The sequence below is a fragment of the Dioscorea cayenensis genome, chromosome 10 (assembly GCF_009730915.1).
Source record: "Dioscorea cayenensis subsp. rotundata cultivar TDr96_F1 chromosome 10, TDr96_F1_v2_PseudoChromosome.rev07_lg8_w22 25.fasta, whole genome shotgun sequence".
NCBI lineage: Eukaryota > Viridiplantae > Streptophyta > Magnoliopsida > Dioscoreales > Dioscoreaceae > Dioscorea > Dioscorea cayenensis.
In genome coordinates, this window is record NC_052480.1 from 20,382,162 (window position 1) to 20,398,300 (window position 16,139).

The window sequence follows — 16,139 nt, forward strand, 5'->3', positions numbered from 1 at the left end:
GCCAGGTTGTTAAAAGCATGCCTATACTTAATGTAAAAATCCTATTTTGATGCATTCTACCATATTCTTGAATGCATGACATTATGTGGAGGTAGAAGACATTGACATCTAGACTCTCTTCCAAGAGGGCAAGGGGTGAGAGCAGCTCTTAGGCTGCTCTTGTTACTTTTCATTTTGGCACTCTGGCACATCAGGTGTGCTTTGGTTACCTAAGCACCAGGCGTATTGACAAGTACAAGGAGATTGACTGGGAGGTCTTACACGAGGTGGGACTCACAAAGGAGATTCAGCACCTTATAAGTGCCAGAGTTTGGCGTCAATTCTTCATCATCACCGACACCAAATTTCAAGAGCTGAAGCTGGATGTTCTAGAGACCTTCAAGCCCAAGAGGAGCATGGTGAGCTATCACAAGGGGAAGTACTATTTAGTTCCAGGTGTTCGAGACCCTCTAGCGGATGAGCCTGACGGAGTTCTTAGTCAGATTGGGGCTTTACGATGAGGAGTTCACTAGGACTCCCGCTTATGATGGCCTCTTGATTGAGCTACCTTCTGGTGAGTCCCAGGAGATTGCTAGAGCTGTCTTAGCACAACTAAGGGGTATGATTCACACTGCTCTAAGGCCACTAGCCTCCGGTCTCCTGTCCTCATGTACATTCACCATCTCCTCAATCACACATTGACAAGGCATGGAGATAGCATCAGAGTAGCCAGCCAGAGGGATTTTGACTATATGTTGAGCATGGTTGATGGATTTAAGCTCCATCTAGGATATGAGGTCATCCAGGCTATACATCATTAGAGGACTGATCCCATGGTTGGAGTATTGTTTAAGGGTCCCTATATCACCCCGCTCATTCGAGCGATGGGCCATCAAGAAAAGATCCGTGGTATGACAATCGAGGGTAGTAGTACCTTGATCACCACTGACACCCTTCTGGCTATGAGGATGGTGCAAGTAACACAGACAGCGCAAGTGACCCAATATAGTGCCACTTGTGCTATTAAGCTTAATTCTCCACCATTACCCTCAGTCCTTTATTCTCCCTGAAAACCACTGACCAGACCTTCTATTAGCCATGCCACACCGTTGACAAGTTTACCATTCTCCCAACATTGGCTTAGTCGTAGCGATATGAGGATCACCGATCATATTGGCGTACAACTATTCCCACACCACTCTCTCCATCCCTTGCACCTCACCATGTGGGGGTTGACATAGTAGATCTGGACTCAGAGGAGGATGCCTCTGAGTTCGAGAGTAGAGGGGGAGTCAGAGGATGAGGTGGCTTCTAAGAGCGAGGATGAGTTTAAGGATTCCTCTGTAACCCAGTTTAATTGATCATCACCAGCTATCTTTCTCTTTTTTCCTTTTATTTTGATGTACTCTTTTTATTATCTGGACTTGTATTTTGTATAGTTAGCAAGGGGAGTCCCCTTCTAAACTATTTGTTATTTTGTTGGCTATACTTTTAGATTGTTTTTTTATTATTTTTGTACGTGTTTGCTTTTACCTTTATTTTTATCTTGACATTCTTAAGCCTCACTTGTGTACCTTTGTTGCTTCTCATGATGGATATTGCACTGGATTTGGAAGGTTCACATTGAGAGTAGTATCATCACTCTCTGTGTTTAGAGAAGCCCCAATAACTCTCCTCAATTTTATTTACACATGTTCTCTTTGTCATCTTTCATGCATGTAATTTATACATTGAGTACAATGTACAATTGATAAGTGCTTGTGTGATAAGAATGCAAAGTATTATTTCCTTATGATGAGCATTATTTTTATCAGGTTTTAGTGCTAATATGTGTGCATTTATGTTACTTTCACGCGTATAGAGTTGTGAAGCCGAATGTTAAAGAAAGAAGCCAATGTAGGTCATGAATGCACTATTTGGAAGAAATCTTAAGAAGGTTCAAATGCGAAGTCATAAGTCGGGTTTAAGATGCAAGAATGTGTGCCAACCTCCTTGTATTTAAGTTAGCACAATGATTTGCAGGGGCACAAAGGCAGTCAAATTTGAGTATCTTGGCTTGTGCATTGATAGCAAGATCTTCACCAATGAAGCTGTTTATTAAAGAAGCAAAGCGATCTACGACGTAAACGTGTGCCCGTTTACGTTACCTCTATGAAAACATGGATTCGGGAGTGTTTCGGGGCTGTTACTGTAGCAGATTTTATTCACATCCGGCCGAAAAAGTGAAGTTCAGAGAATCCACACGGGCGTGTGGACATTATCCACGCCCGTGGAATTTCCACAAGCCCGTGTGGAGAATCCACAAGGACGTGTGGATGCCCGATTCCAGCCCTATTTAAGGCCGATTTCAGTACCGATTTCAGGATTCTTTTCTCTAACTTTTCCCAAACTTGAGAGAGGGTGGTGGCTAGGGTTTTGAGAGGTATTAGCAAAGGATTTGGAGAGGTTCTATAGCTTCGACAATGCGTTCTATTTGGAAGAAGGTTAGTGGGAGAGCTTTCGTCAGCATCGATCCGGCGAGGTGCATCCTAGGCCGGACAAAGAGACCTTTGGAAGAGTCGCGGCTTCTCCATAAGATATTCGTTATGACTATCGAGTGGGTTTTCTATAGATTACTTGCTTTTACATTTTATTTCATTGTTGATTGTAACTAGCCCCATGAAGAGCTAAACCCCCTAATGGGTACTTGGATTTGTGAAACCTAGGTTGTATTTGCTTCATTAAACCTTTTATTATGCTTTCATTAATTGATGCCTTAATTGAGTTCCAATATTGAATGTTTGATTGAATGAATACTCCCTTAGAGTGATACTAGGGTTGAGAGTTCTTATTGGTAACCGTTGTGAGTGAGTGACACACCACGAGAGTTAGACAAAGCTAGATTGGAGAGGGTTGAGAGGGTGAGTCGATAGGTAGCGGAGCGTCCCTTTTCCCCTCCGGTGTGATTTATCGTACCTCCATTTCCTCGAGTTCTTTGCGGTCATAGTAGAGTAAATGGGCTAAGGGATGACCTTCCACTGGGGATTAGTTGCAGAGGCAACGGAGTGAAGCGTTAAAGTGATTTTAGCACCTAGGGCTTAATTGTGATTAGGGACCTTCCACTTGGACCAAAGGGTTAGGTCTACATCTAGGAAGAGGATTTATCACTTGAAATCCCTATAACTCATTGAGATTCTGTACGAATGCGAGGTGTTGAGATTGTTCAATTTGTCCTCCGGGACATGTATAGAGTCAGGCATGATTGACCTTAGATTTGGAACCATGTATTAAAGGATCTCCAAGACTCATTAATGCATTAGTTAGGAAGCATAATAGAGGTTTTGCACTTGAACCGATCATCCTAGGCCGAACAATATTCGAGTGCCCCATTTATATCGATTGCCTTACCTCCCCTTTACTTGTGCTTCTCTTTCTTTTCTCTTTTATTCTTGTTTACATTACATTTTGTTAACAAAACCATTATTCATCTTTCACTTGGTTAAGAAACAATTTAAGTGTTTTTATTCCCTATTCCCTGTGGATACGATACCCACTCACCTAGGATTTTATTACTTGACAAACTCGTGCACTTGTAGGACATACGTAAGGGGCATTGTCAAGTTTTTAGCGTCGTTGCCTTGGATCAATGAGGATGTGGTGTTCCTTTGATACTTGGGAGGCCATTCTTGCGCATTTCCAAGGCATTGATCGACATGGATGGTGGAGAGTTGACACTGAGGGTTGGAAATGATAAGCTCACATACCACCTCGCCGAAGCCATGTGACATTCTCTTTACTTTGATGATACTATTTACTTTCTTGACAATATTGATGAGATTGTTGATGAATACATGCAGGAAATGTTTAATTCGGACCCATACGAGGGTTTGTTCAACCAAGATGTGGACTATGAAGAAGTAATGATGCTTGGTCTAAAGGAACAAGTACCATCTAACCCGGGGATCATGAAGAAGGCGCTCCAGAAGATGAAGAGGGCAAGGAGATGCCACCAGAAATGCCCCAAGGCTGTTGGTGATGAGTGTGAACTGAACAAGTTGGATGAACCTTTGCTAGGTGGTACCAAGCCAAATGATTCCCCCTCTACCTTTAAGAGACTTTGCTCATCATGCTTTCAAGTTATGGGTAAGAGGGCAACCTTCATCTATGAACTCCCGTACGGTAAGACAAGGTATGTCAAGCTTAGTGTTTACTGTTTTCTTGGGAGGCAACCCAAGTGTTTACTGTTTTCTTCACTGTTAGTTTAGTGTTTGCATGAATAAAGTTTTGAGTATTGGTGTCTATATGTTTTGATGCATTGATGTGTGTTTTCTTGTGGATTTTTGATGTCATCGCTCTTTCATGTGGATTCGGCGAAGTTTTTTGTTGTGCGAGCTAGTTTATCATGTTTTCACTAGTATATTTTGCATAATAGGACAGGCTCTGAGTGTGTTTACATGTTCAAGAAGTTTCTACAGAGCCTGCAGAGTTTTTAAGGCATCCAAAGAAAACGGACGGGCGTGTGGAATTTCCATATGCCCATGGATTTGCACTGTGAGCTCATCCAGAGAAGGCACAGGGGCGTGGACGTGCCCCTGTTAATGACTTTGTGACACCCGTACGCCTGTGGGTAATTTCTACACGGGCATGTGTTTTTTTGCAGAGAGTTAGCAATTTTTCCTGAGAGCACACAGGGGCGTGGACTCGCCCCTGTGGGCGATCCTGTGACAAACGCACAGGCGTGGGTAATTTCCATGCCCGTGTGGATTCTTTGCTGAAGAGATCTCCTCCATCCAGAGAATACACAGGGGCATGCGTCTGCCCTTGTGAACTGCCCAGTAATGATCCACGCCCGTGCGGAATGCCCACGCAAGCTTGCGAAACACTTGGAGAATTTTCTTGATTGGACAGAGGAGCCACAGGGGCGTGCGGCTGCTCCTGTGGGTCGGGCTCACGGGCGTGGACAATTTTTCGCAAGCCCATGCAGTTGCATTCAGAGACATTGTGTGTTTTCCCGAGAGCACAAAGAGGCATGTGTCTGCTCCTGTGAAGATCTCCTGTAGAGGCGCATGGGCGTGGGTAATTTCCGAACACCCGTGTGGATGTGCAGAATTCCAAGAGACGTGATTTTCCTTTAAAAATCTCGTTGAAATTTTCATCCATTATCCCTCCAGACACTCGAAAACCACTCTTGATCATTTTCTCGACCTCGTACCGCTATTTTAGAGGGATTTGCAGTCAATTTCCACGCTGAATTCAAAGTTTTCATACCCATTTCATCGGTAAACCTTTTCCTCTCTCTATTATTCGCAAATTATTGTTTTTATTGGATTGAAAGTGTTGAGTTGCGTCAATTTTCACTCTATAATGGTTCATGCATGCTTGGAAAGAATTTTTATGCGTTTTTAAGGTGTGTTTGGGAGTTTTGACATGCAGCCGTGTGATGTTCACGCCATGCAAATCCACACAGGTGTGGAGAATTTCCACAGGCCCGTGTGGAATTCTACAGTACTATTTCTTGAGCTTTGTTGATCGTTTTCTCATCAATTCTTGCAGATATGACACCTTGTTCGAAGAAGCATAAAGTTCAGCGTCCCAGAGAGACCCCACCTGAGCCAGTACACATGGAATTCTCGAATCTCGAGCATCAGGCTCGATTTGAGAGATTATCAACACTCAGTTTTGGTCAGTCTCGTTTTGTGGATTTGAGTGTACTAGAGAGATTCGACAGGGTGATGAGCTAGCCGATGAGATTGATGAGATGCTGGCAGTGGGAAGCTGGAGAAGATTATTGACTATCCGAGAGCTAGCTTTCCATTCATTGACGCTAAAGGTGTTGGCGTCTTTCGAGTTTGTTCAGCCATATAGGAGATTTGACACCATGGATGCTATACAGTTATGAGTATTTGGACATCCATTTTGCATGAGTGTCACTAAATTCTCCATTCGTATGGGTTTATATGACAAAACCTACACAGGTACAGAGGAGTATGGACGCTTGCCGATGGATTTCCCGTGTACATTGACTCCACAGCACAAACCAAGAGTGTCCAAGGCAACCAGCCTATCCTGGCTGAGCTACGATACTTACACTCAGTCCTCAGCAGGTCTGTGTCCGGTCGACGTGACAACACAGCTGTTTTGAGCAGACAGGACCTACTCTATTTATAATCCATGGTCTGCAATGTGCTGATTCACCTGGGCACGTAGTGGCAGACGTCTTGAGGCACCTGGCTAGTTTGCGAGAGTGGGAGTATTATTCGCTGGTCCCTACGTCACTAGACTCATCTTTTGGATGGGTTTTCTGGACGGCATCTGAGGTGCCGAGAGGACGGTCGTGCCTTCTCCTCTTGGGTTTGATACGATTAGGATGATGGGGTTGGTCCGTAGATATGGGCCTGGAGCATACATTCTAGCTACGGCTACCCCAGAGATCGCTGAGGGCGGAAGGGATACAGCGGAGGGTTCACGACAAGTTCCCGAGCCTCAGTTTGCACCGATATGGACCGGAGCACCCCGTGCAACACAGGAGACACTTTGCCGTTCAGTACCCATTTTTACTCCCTCTCGAGCTCACTATCGTTTTGAGAGGCTCGAGAGTGCTGTGCGTGAGCTTCGGACCGAGCTCATAGAGGTCTGGACTTTACAGGTTGCGAAGTACGCGGGGATGATGGCGCGCCTTGACATCGTACTGCAGCTATTAGAGAGATGCATCCTCACCCTTTATCAGGAGACCGAGGACCCCTTCGACATCACCACCACTATTTCCACCGCCGCCATTTGATTTAGCACCCGTAGCAGCAAAGCCGACAGTGGACAACACGACATTTAACTTTATTTTTCATCATTTTTATTATCTTTGCATTTCATATTGGACTTGTATACTCAGAAAGGACTTTTCTTCTAAGTTTATTTTCATTTTGATGTTTCGAGTTGTATTTATTGCTTTATCTTTTATATACTCGAGCTATATTTGTTTTATTGAGCTTCACTGAACCCCCAATGTATGCGTGCAAATGGTCTTGTCAGTATGGGAACTGAGAACTAGTCATGGACACGGCCAAGGTGCTTTGGCATTTTATCGTGTGTGCTTCACAACCCGTTGGAACAACACTCCCAAGGAATTCGCTCCATCAAATGCAACACTAGGAGTTAGGGGAGTATTATTTTGATTGCTTCTCCCACATATATTCTTGTTTGATACATTATGAGTGAGCTTGCATGTGTACATTGGGGATAATGTACAACTTAAGTGTGGGCGGGAGTTTCATAATGCACATCTCCTTTATAATAGTCTTGATTGATATACATGCTCACATAGCCAATGGCGGTTCACCTTAATTGCAATGATTGTATTCTTGAGTTTAGGAGAATTTTTAATATTGAATGTTCTCATGCTCTAGTTCTTGCTTGAATATCTAGGAATTTTTGCCCGGTTGACACTTGTTGCACTACTCACTCTTTAAACTCTTTTGGAAACTCAAGTTTGATGTTAAAGGGACTAGTTATAGTTGTTTCTTTTGTTGACTATTTCAAAAAAATTGAAAAAGGAAAAGAAAGAACAAAATTGTTTTATTTTTTTTTAGTTGTGCTTGTTGGGTGGATAGAGCTACCACCTATGAACTATGAAGCTACTCTCATAAGTCGGATACTAATTATGCCCTAATGACTGAAAAAGCTACCACTTATGTAGAAAGAGCTACCATATCGAATATGTGAAAGCCACCTTAGCGGCCGCTTTGTAAAGGGCTACCTTAGAGGATGTGGGAAGCTACTACATTCTTTTTAATTTTTGGTACTTTTTTGTAGATAAATAAGTCTTTTATACTTAGAACTTTGAGGAGTATACCTTGGGTTGACTTGAGTGAGTTTACACACACTTACACAACTTCAGGTTTGTTGTCCTTTTTTATTCACGTTTTTCGCTAGAACATTGATTTTTCGTATTTAGTGTTGAATTTCCCTTACTTATCGAATGCTCTCTTTGCATGTTTTGGTGAACCTAAGGCCAAGCACTTGTAATATTTCCTTCGTATATACTTCAATGTTTTAATTTTTGCTTGAGGACAAGCAAAAGCTTAAGTGTGGGGGAGTTTGATAAGTGCTTGTGTGATAAGAATGCGAAGTATTCTTTCCTTATGATGAGCATTACTTTTATGAGGTTTTAGCGCTAATATGTGTGCATTTATGTTACTTTCATGCGGATAGGGTTGTGAAGCTGAATGTTAACGAAAGAAGCCAATGTAGGTCATGAACGCACTATTTGCATGAATTCTTAAGAAGGTTCAAACGCGAAGTCATAAGTCGGGTTCAAGATGCAAGAATGTGTGCCAACCTCCTTGTATTCAAGTTAACACATTGATTTAGAGCGGCACAAAGACAATCACATTTGAATATTCCGGCTTGTGCATTGATAGCAAGGTCTTCATCAATGAAACCATTTATTGAAGAAGCACGGCGATCTACGACGTAAACGTGTGCCTGTTTATGTTACCTTGATGAAAACATGTATTCGGAAGTGTTTCGGGATGTTACTGTACAGGTTTTGTTCACAGCTGGCCGAAAAAGTGAAGTTCAGAGAATCCACACAGGTATGTGGACTGATAAGTGCTTGTGTGATAAGAATATGAAGTGTTCTTTCCTTATGATGAGCATTACTTTTATCTGGTTTAACACTAATATGTGCATTTATGTTACTTTCATTCATATAGGGTTGTGAAGCCGAAGGTTAGAGAAAGAAGCCAATGTAGATCGTGAATACACCATTTGGAAAAAGTCTTGAGAAGGTTCAAATGCGAAGACATAAGTTAGGTTTAAGATGCGAGAATGTGTGCCAACTCCTTGTATTCAAGTTAGCACAATGATTTGGAGGAGCACAAGGGCAGTTACATTCAAGCATTCTAGCTTGTGCATGTATAGCAAGATCTCTACCAACATGTCCGTTTATTGAATAAGCAAAGTGATCTACGACGTAAACGTGTGCCTATTTATGTTACCTCGATGAAAATATGGATTCGGTAGTGTTTCGGGCCGGTACTATAGCAGGTTACTATAGCAACTGACACGTCCGAATATGCGTGTGTGTACCGCAAGTGCACGGGTGTCGAAGTAATAAATACCCGATGAGTCGGGTAGTCGAATCCACGGGGAGCAGGGGCTACTAGTACTAACTTCTTCTCCGCTATCTAGCCTAATGATAATGGGATAGTGTGGTGATCTAATGTGCAAAGAGATGAACACCGGAGACGAATATGCAAGGGTAAAAATGGAAGGAGAATCTCAATCAGTAAAAGTGGAGTATTCGGGCAATGCTCCCCCTAGGATTCAGGTATTAGGTACCGAATAAGCAAAGTGTTTCGTGATGAGTAAGTTAAGTCGTGGAAATCCAAACATAATCGGGTCTATCTCTAGATCACCGATACTAGTCCCCCTACGAGGTCCCGGTGGAGAAATCGCTCAATCTCAACACCTCACACCACATATGACCCACTAAAAGCACTCTAGGGATTCCAAAGCGTGTATCCAATTCCTAAAGATTGATCCAACCCTAATTCCCGGCGAAGGATCCTAACCCCCTACAAGGTCCCGGCGGAGAAATCGAGCAATCTCACGCCTCCCACCAAATATGGTTGCATAGAGCTTAGGGAATGGAGATAGAATACACCAATCGGAGGGAAAGGGGACACTTCACTATCTCATGACTCACCCTCTCAACCCTCTTCAATCTTGAGGTTCTAACCCTAATGGAGATCTCTCTCTCACCAAGGCAACAAATCATGCAAACCAAATAACCATAAGATCAATAAGGCAAGCAAGCATTAAACAATCAAGAATGAAACTTAATCAAACTCGGATTAAATAGAAACACAAAGCAAATTCACAAAAGATGAGTATCCTAGGGTTCACAAGCCCAAATACCCTCTAGGGTTTTAGCCCTCCATAGAGCAAAATACAAAACACACCATCAATGAATGAAAGTACATTAAAACCATAGAAATAAACCCCCTTATGTATGAACTGATGGCCTTGATGGAGAGCTTCGACGTCTTGAAGGACCCACTCCGAAGCTAGGTTCACCGGTGGCTTCCTTGATGCTATATCGGAGGAGGAATCGATCAAAGTTGGTGATGAAGCGCCTCCAAAGCCGCAAAGACCTCCTCTCCAAACCCTAGCCGTCTCACCCCTCAAGAGCCGCACAAAAGATGAGAAAGAATAGGGCAAAACGACTATTTATAGGCCTTAGATCGCGTCTGTCACGTGCCCTCACGCGCCCGTGTGGATTTTCCACGCGTCCGCGTGAACGATGAATTCTCTCGATCAGTACTACGAGTGAAATTGCTACGAGTACTTTTCCACAAAAACGCGATCCGAACACTCTTCTCTTAAGGCCACATGTCCGGGCACTGCGTCCATGTGGTAGGCTATAAAAACTTTTTCTTCATCGACGTATCTTTGAGAGGTCTTGCAATCTTCACAAAGAGAAGGAATATGAAGATGTGGCTGCCTTTTGTGCCCTTCCAAATGGTGAATTGACTTGAATCTTCTTGGAAGTTGGCACACATCTCCACGCTTTATGAGCTGCTCTCGTGTCTTGGTCCTTGAATTGAACAAGAACTCCCAACATTGTGTCTTTATAGCCTATATTTGCTTCCTTTTTTTACTCTTCAAGGCATTCACAACCTATATGCATAAAAGAACACCAAATACACAATATGAGACATAAACCACAGTAAAAATGATGCTCAATGCATGTAAAACATATATAAAAATATGTCTACTCAAGCACTTATCAGCAACCATTGTAGCAAACACTGTAGCAGGTACTGTTCACAGCCGGCCGAAGAAGGAGTAAAACAGAGAATCCACACGGGCGTGTGAAAATTCCACACACCCGTGCGAAAAATTCACAGGGGCGCCCACATAGGCTTGTTGATTCCCGATTCCAGCCCTATTTAAGGCCGATTTCAGCCCTGATTTCAGAATTCTTTTCTCCATCTTTTCCCCAACTTGAGAGAGGGTTGCGGTTAGGGTTTTGAGAGGTATTGGCTAGGGATTTGGAGAGGTTCTATGGCTCCAACATCGCGCTATGTTTGGAAGATGGTTAGTGTGAGAGTTTTCGTCGGCACCAATCCGGCGAGGTGCATCCTAGGCCGGACAAAGGGACCCTTGGACGAGTAGAGCACTCTCCACAAGACCATCACCACCACTATCAAGGTGGTTTTCTATGGATTCTTTGCTTTTACATTTGATATCATTGATTGTAATTAGCTACATGGAGAGCTAAACCCCCAAGTGGATACTTGAATATTTGTGAACCCTAGGATGTATTCGTTTCATTGAACCTTTTTATTATGCTTTCAATTAATTAATGTTTTATTTAAGTTCCAATCTTATATGCTTGATTGTGTGAATACTCCCTTAGAGTGACACTAGGGTTGAGAGTTCTTGTTGGTAACTCTTGTGAGTGAGTGACACACCATGAGAGTTAGACAAAGCTAGATTGGAGAGCGTTGAGAGGGTGAGTCGAGAGGTAGCGGAGCGTCTCCTTTCCCTTCCCGTGTGATTTATTCTACCTACATTTCCTTGAGCTCTTTGTGGTCATAATAGTGTGAATGGGCTAAGGGATGACCTTCCACTGGGGCTTAGTTGCAGGGGCAACGGAGTAAAGCGTTGAAGTGATTTTAGCACCTAGGGCTTAATTATGGCTAGAGACCTTCCACCTGGACCAAAGGGTTAGGTCTACATCTAGGAAGAGGATTTATCACTTGGAATCCCTATAACTCATTGCGATTCTATACGAGTGCAAGGTTAAGAGGTTATTCAATTTCTCCTCCGGGACATGTATAGAGTTAGGCATGGTTGACCTTAGATTTGGGGCCATGTATTTAAATATCTCCACAACTCATTAATGCATTAGTTAGAAAGCATAATAGAGGGTTTTTGTATTTGAAACAATTGTCCTAGGTGGAACAATATCCGGGTACCCCACTTATATCGATTGCCTTATCTCCCCTTTACTTGCACTCTTTCTCTTGTTTCTTTTACTTTTGTTACATTACATTTTGTCACACAAATCACTATTTACTTTTCGTTTAGTTAAGAAACAAATTAAGTGTTTTTATTCCCTACTCTATGTGGATATGATACCCACTCATCTGGAATTTATTACTTTGATAAACTCGTGCACTTGCGGGACATACACAAGGGGTCTTGTCAAGTTTTTGACACCGTTGCCGGGGAGTAGGCGTTTAGAGATACTTTGCACCATGTTTTCTTAGCTATTCATTCATTCTATTTCACATCTTCTTTTCTATCATTGTTCTGATTTGTTCTTTTTCATTGATTACAGAAAAAAAATGATTGACATGCCTAAGTTATTCGACACTATCACAAGAATAGTTGAAAATGTGGAACAAAAAGTTCAACTGTTTGTAGTACAGGACACACCGTGTTATTTTCCACAAGAACACTACACTATTCAACAGCCCATGGAAGAATCAGTTGAAGAGTACATTGCTAGAATTCAAGGGCGGAACTGTGAATTAGATAGTGTGATAGATCAGTTCGAGAGATCTGCATTGGCATTGATGAGTGATTACTTAGAAGAAAGTTTGGAGAGAGTTCTCGCTCAGTTTGATTCGTCTTATCATGAACAAAGGCAGAAACATTTCTCTGTGGGAGTGTCGATGTCAGGAAGGGATATTTGTGGAATGGAAGCATTGATGGCCATTGAAGATCATACAGAAACACATTCATAAGTGGATGAAGGGGAGAATGACTGTGAACATTAGGCGAACAATTTTGAGGAGATTGATAGGTTGAAGGAAAGCAGGTTGCGCTCATCAATTAATGAACCACCAGATCTAGAGCTTAAAACCCTACCAGCACATTTGGAGTATGCCTTCTTAATGGAAGACTCTAAACTCCCTGTGATTGTGGCTTCAAACTTGTCTGTGGATCAAAAGGGAAAGCTTGTTAGCATGTTGAAAAGGCATAAATCGGCTATTGCGTAGAAGATTTTAGACATTAAGGACATAAATCCATCATTTTGCACTCATAAAATCCTAATGGAAGATGACTACAAATCTGTGATCCAACCTCAGTGAAGATTAAATCCAAACATGAAGTCGTCAAGGTGGAGATGGTGAAGCTCCTAGATGCAGGGATCATCTATCACATATTTGATAGTGCATGGGTGAGCCCAACACAAGTTGTTCCAAAAACAGGGGGGATGACAGTTGTGAGAATGAATTGATTCCAACCAAGATAGTCACAAGATTGCGAGTTTGCATTGATTTTAGAAGACTAAACGATGCCACTCGAAAAGATCATTTCCCATTGCCATTTATTGATCAGATGTTGGAACGACTGGCTGACATCAATTTTATTGTTTCCTTGATGGCATGTCGGGATACTTTAGATTTGCCATAGCTCTAGAAGATCAGGAGAAGACCACATTTACTTGCCCTTATGGTACTTTTGCTTACAGAAGAATGCCTTTCGGGTTATGTAATGCACCATCGACATTCCAGCACTGCATGACGGCCATTTTTGATGATCTTCTGGAAGACATTATATAGGTGTTCATGGATGATTTTTCAGTATTTGGAGACTCTTTTGATATATGCTTAAAGAATTTGGAGAGAGTGTTAGTGAGATGTGAAGAAATGAACCTCGTCCTCAAGTGGGAGAAGTGTCACTTTATGGTCCAAGAAGGCATTGTCCTTCGACATAAGATTTCCCAAGCAGGTATGGAGGTGGATGAGGCAAAGATTGAGGTCATCGAAAAGCTTCCTCCACTTACAAATGTGAAAGGGATCCATAGTTTCTTGGGGCATGCAGGTTTTTACAGAAGGTTTATTAAGGACTTTTCAAAGATCACACAACCGTTGACCAAAGTCCTAGAAAAGGGGGCCCCTTTTGATTTTGGGGATGGTTGTCTAAGTGCATTCAATTTGTTGAAGGAAAGATTAGTGGAAGGACCAATTTTGACAATACCGGATTGGAATGAACCCTTTGAGCTAATGTGTGATGCAAGTGACTATGCCGTGGGAGCAGTCTTGGGGCAAAGGAAAGATAAGCAGTTTCGACCGATCTATTATGCTAGTAAGACTCTCACAAGTGCTCAAGAGAATTATACAACCACCGAAAAGGAGTTGTTAGTAGTGGTGTTTGCTTTTGACAAGTTTAGGCCATATCTCATTTTTCTAGGGTCACAGTATTCTCAGATCATTCGGCACTCCGTTATCTCATGAACAAGGTGGATGCAGAGCCGAGATTGATTCACTTGATCTTATTGTTACAAGAATTTGATATGGAAATAAAAGATAAGAGGGGAACTGAAAACGTGGCTGCAGATCATCTTTCAAGGATAGAAGGTTGTGAGGGGCAAGAACTGGCAAGCAAAGAAAATTAATGACTTCTTCCCTGAAGAACATCTGTATGTAGTATAGAAATCAGAGTCAGAGGATACTCCATGGTTCGTGGATTTTGCAAACTATTTGTTAGGAAAGGTACTGAAGCAAGGCTTCAATCTTCAACAGAAGAAAATGTTTTTCAGTGACTTGAAGAACTATTTTTGGGATGATCCCTACTTGTTCCGTATTTGTGCAAACCATGTGGTTCAAAGATGTGTTTGGAGGGAGGAAGGTTGGAGCATTATTACGCACTGTCATTCGGGTCCCGTTGGGGGGCATTATGCTTCAAGCCAAACTGCTGAGAAAGTTCTGGATGTTTCATCAGTTTATTCCAGTATGTTCATCAATTTGTTCTTCGATGTGATAGTTGTTAGAGGGCTGGAAACCTATCGCGAAGAGACGAGATACCTCAGAACCCGATGCAGTTTTGTGAGGTTTTTGATGTATGGGGAATTGACTTAATGGGACCATTTTTGAAGTCCAATGGTAATCAATATATTCTGGTGGCAGTTGACTATGTTTTTAAATGGGTGGAAGCCCAAGCTCTTCCAACTAATGATGCAATAACTATGGTGAAATTTCTGAAGAGGTTGTTTACCCGATTCGGGACTCCAAGCTCCAAGAATTATCATTAGCGATCGGGGAACCAATTTTTGCAACACACAGCTTGCGAAAGTGTCAAATCGTTATGGCATGCATCATCGTCTTGCTATCCCCTACCACCCGCAAACGAGTGGACAAGTGAAAGTCACAAATAGGGAGCTTAAGAGGATCTTAACTAAATCCGTGGAACAAGGAAAGCTGGATTGGTTAGAACGGTTAGATGACACACTTTGGGCTCATTGAATAGCATACAAAAATCCAATAGGGACCACTCCCTATAGTTTGGTGTATGGAAAATCCTGTCATTTTTGGGTGGAATTAGAGCATAAAGCATATTGGGCAATCAAGGCGATGAATTTTGACTTGAGCGAATCGGGGGAGCAAAGAATGTTACATCTCAATGAGCTAGATGAATGGAGGATGAAAGCATATGAGAATGCAAAGATATATAAGGAAAGAATTTGGAAGTGGCATGACAAACATATTAAAAATCCGAAAGATTTCAAATTATGCGATCGGGTGCTACTATTCAATTCTCATCTACGGTTATTTCTAGGGAAACTCAAGCTAGATGGTTTGGCCCTTATATAGTAATCGAAGTTTCACCACATGGAGCTATTGAGATTACCCATCCGGAGAAGGATACATTCAAGGTGAATGGACATCGGCTGAAACCATACTATGGAGGGGAGGTTGGTAATGACGACAAGGAAGTATTTTTTCCATCATAAGCCCCGGTGAGGTAAGACAAGGTACGTCAAGCTTAGTGATGTTAAACAAGCGCTTCTTGGGAGACAACCCAAGTGTTTACTATTTTCTTAGTTGAGTAATTTAGTGTTTGCATGAATAAAAGTGTTGGGTGTTGGTGTCTTGATTTTTAGATGCTTTTGCTGTAGTTTTTAATGTCATCGTGTGTTTTCATGTGGATTTGGCGAAGTTTTGGTCGCTTGAGCTAGTTTCTCATGTTTTTCACTAGTATACTTTGCATAATAGGTCAGGCTCTGAGTGTGTAAACATGTTCAGGAATTTTCTGCAGAGCCTGTAGAGTTTTTAAGGCATCCAAAGAAAACGCACGGGAGTGTGGAATTTCGGCACGCCCGTGGGTAATTTCCGCACGGGTGTGCATTTTCCTGTAGAGACTTAGCAAATTATCCCGTGAGCATA